The 4,026-nt window shown below is 46.8% G+C and overlaps 1 pseudogene; it reads right to left on the minus strand.

The window, feature by feature from the left end:
• Positions 1–3,474: 3,474 nt before the first annotated feature.
• LOC124717968 lies at positions 3,475–3,593 on the minus strand (annotated as a pseudogene).
• Positions 3,594–4,026: the final 433 nt, after the last annotated feature.

Genomic DNA, 4,026 nt, shown 5'->3' on the forward strand with positions numbered 1-4,026 from the left:
TAGTTTTTCAATCTTTTGTCACGGTCATCACCTCCATTGTAGTCACTTCCCGGAAATCCGAACGGTTGCCTAATCTGAGACCTTTCTCCAATGAGGTATAATGACACTTTTCCAAATTGCATACCACGTTTCTTGTGGATATTGTCATGTGTCTCTAACGAACTATTTTTCATTGCCTTCTGTATCTCCCTGCCAGTCATAATTGTCGACTGTTCAGACTAACGGGGAGTTTCCATTGTAGAGGCTAAGAGGGTAGCATGAACATTTGTCATGTAGTGCATATTCTTTTGACAAGACCATCGACAGAATGATAGGCGGACTTCTCTGATCGACGTAGCTAAAGATTTTAATTCAAAATCGAAACAGTGTCTGGTATAGAATGCGGAACGCTAGAATTTTTTTTTTTTTTTATCGAAGACTGTGCCGCTACAAATCACAGGATTACAAAAAATTAACCTCGCAACCGGAAGGTGTGATGATGTATACTGCCATTACGTCACTACACGTCAATATATGAGGTACCGTTAACGCTTCGAGCGAAAACGGGAAGAAATCTCCGAAACAAGCTGAACATTTCTGATACATTATACGCAATATTGTTCGGAAATTGCAATTACGGCTACAGGGTCTTCAAAGATCGTAATCACCATTATAACGTCATACTTGAGACAAAAATTTTGTTTGAGCAACGCATAGCTAACGAACAAGTTGGAAGTGCTATTTAGAATGTCTCATTAGTTCTCAGCACGTGATAAATTTATATACGATTCAGCAATATTGTATTTACCTATGGTATACTAGATGTTACTTCTCCTCCCTTTTCAAAGAGGAATGTCAGCATTCATACTCAAAATGTTGCTGACAGAAAGCACAGAAGGAAACTAAAACTGGATAGTCGGTTGGAGTTCTGAATTTATTTCTCTAGAATACGAGTACAGCCATGTCAGGTAAGACGTGTTGTACAAATACGAATTTAATCACGATTTGATTGTACTTCAAAAATGTATTTCTGCAGCAAAGAAACAGAATGTCTTATAGGAAGACTTCAGAGAGCACGCTCTGTTTTGTAGAGATGATAATTTCTTTATCATAGTTTACTAAGAGGGAGAAGCTTTTCCTTGCAATATGCTAATATATCGGTATCCGTGTACAGGATATTTATATTGTAAATTCGGATTGAAGATCCCTACGAATTTCAGAGGCACTATAAATAACATGTGTGGAAAGGAACCGGTTCCCTGCTTCAGAACCAAAAATACACTCCTGGAAATGGAAAAAAGAACACATTGACACCGGTGTGTCAGACCCACCATACTTGCTCCGGACACTGCGAGAGGGCTGTACAAGCAATGATCACACGCACGGCACAGCGGACACACCAGGAACCGCGGTGTTGGCCGTCGAATGGCGCTAGCTGCGCAGCATTTGTGCACCGCCGCCGTCAGTGTCAGCCAGTTTGCCGTGGCATACGGAGCTCCATTGCAGTCTTTAACACTGGTAGCATGCCGCGACAGCGTGGACGTGAACCGTATGTGCAGTTGACGGACTTTGAGCGAGGGCGTATAGTGGGCATGCGGGAGGCCGGGTGGACGTACTGCCGAATTGCTCAACACGTTGGGCGTCAGGTCTCCACAGTACATCGATGCTGTCGCCAGTGGTCGGCGGAAGGTGTACGTGCCCGTCGACCTGGGACCGGACCGCAGCGACGCACGGATGCACGCCAAGACCGTAGGATCCTACGCAGTGCCGTAGGGGACCGCACCGCCACTTCCCAGCAAATTAGGGACACTGTTGCTCCTGGGGTATCGGCGAGGACCATTCGCAACCGTCTCCATGAAGCTGGGCTACGGTCCCGCACACCGTTAGGCCGTCTTCCGCTCACGCCCCAACATCGTGCAGCCCGCCTCCAGTGGTGTCGCGACATGCGTGAATGGAGGGACGAATGGAGACGTGTCGTCTTCAGCGATGAGAGTCGCTTCTGCCTTGGTGCCAATGATGGTCGTATGCGTGTTTGGCGTCGTGCAGGTGAGCGCCACAATCAGGACTGCATACGACCGAGGCACACAGGGCCAACACCCGGCATCATGGTGTGGGGAGCGATCTCCTACACTGGCCGTACACCACTGGTGATCGTCGAGGGGACACTGAATAGTGCACGGTACATCCAAACCGTCATCGAACCCATCGTTCTACCATTCCTAGACCGGCAAGGGAACTTGCTGTTCCAACAGGACAATGCACGTCCGCATGTATCCTGTGCCACCCAACGTGCTCTAGAAGGTGTAAGTCAACTACCCTGGCCAGCAAGATCTCCGGATCTGTCCCCCATTGAGCATGTTTGGGACTGGATGAAGCGTCGTCTCACGCGGTCTGCACGTCCAGCACGAACGCTGGTCCAACTGAGGCGCCAGGTGGAAATGGCATGGCAAGCCGTTCCACAGGACTACATCCAGCATCTCTACGATCGTCTCCATGGGAGAATAGCAGCCTGCATTGCTGCGAAAGGTGGATATACACTGTACTAGTGCCGACATTGTGCATGCTCTGTTGCCTGTGTCTATGTGCCTGTGGTTCTGTCAGTGTGATCATGTGATGTATCTGACCCCAGGAATGTGTCAATAAAGTTTCCCCTTCCTGGGACAATGAATTCATGGTGTTCTTATTTCAATTTCCAGGAGTGTACAATACCAAGTTTTCCGCTCTCATGAGTTAACTACGTCAAAGATTCATAGTAATTTACTGTAACTCAGTTAATTATTACATCTGTAACGAACAAACAAAATAATGATAATCTCTGTTGTGGCAGTTAAACAGCACGCATATCATCAGGAGGATAAAAAAACCGCGACATTGTAGCGTGACACGGATTTACTTTACGTTTCTTATTTATCTAAACATTGGGGACTGTTAACACACCAGTTATTACATCACATAAGTTTTAATTACCAGAGACACAGTCAGTTATTGGGTTGTTGCATAAGTTCGTAGCGTTTTTCCCATAAGAGTAACAAACATAACATATACACAAAACAGAAACTCTTATCGTCAGTAATATATTCTCCTTCACTATTTACGACAGTCTGTTACTGTAAAAATCACGTGTTTCTTAGACGATGAACTCGTCGAGCCTTGCTCGGAGAACATTTTCATCTGGAAAGGAATTTCCTTGAAAGTTGTTCGTTAGACAGCGGAAATATCGAAAACCTGAAGGTGCAAGATCAGGCGAATAAGGTGGTTGCGAAATGACTTCCCAGTCCAACTCTCCTCTCCTCCAGAACAGGCCATGAAGGCCCAACAGTAATGACCGGCCGCAGTGTCATTCTCAGCTCATAGGCGTCACCGGATGCTGATATGGAGGGGCATGTGGTCAGCACACCGCTCTCCCGGCCGTATGTCAGTTTCCGAGACCGGAGCCTCTACTTTTCAATCAAGTAGCTCCTCAGTTTGCCTCAAAAGGACTGAGTGCACCCCGCATGCCAACAGCGCTCGGCACACCGAATGGTCACCCATCCAAGTGCTAGCCCAGCCCAACAGCGCTTAACGTCGGTGATCTGAAGGGAATCGGTGTTAACCACTGCGGCAAGGCCGTTGGCCAGTCCAACTCTGGTATAGCGTTTCTTGTCAGTCCAGAAGAATGCGGGACAGCATTATCGTGGAGTTGCATCACTTCACACAGTCTTCCTGATCGTTGTTATTGAATTGCGCCTGCACGATGTCTCAGTTGTTCACAATAAATGTCAGCAGTGATGGTTATACCTTGGGTAGCCCTTCGTAGTACACCACACGGTCGCTGTTCCACCTATCTTTTGCGCATGCGTGCAAGTTTTTGGGCGGGGAGTTACTGCTTTGTTTGGGCTCAAGCATTCCTTTCTTTTCTTTGTGTTAGCATAAAGACACCATTTCTTGCGACCAGTGACGATACTAAATAGGAATTGTCAGTGTTTTTCACGTGTCAATTTATGACGAGCAAGCAGAGATGAACATATGGCCACCCTATTATTTTTGTGATTTTGGCTTAGAGCATGT

The sequence above is a fragment of the Schistocerca piceifrons genome, chromosome 1 (genome assembly GCF_021461385.2).
Source record: "Schistocerca piceifrons isolate TAMUIC-IGC-003096 chromosome 1, iqSchPice1.1, whole genome shotgun sequence".
In the NCBI taxonomy this organism is placed as follows: Eukaryota; Metazoa; Arthropoda; class Insecta; order Orthoptera; family Acrididae; genus Schistocerca; species Schistocerca piceifrons.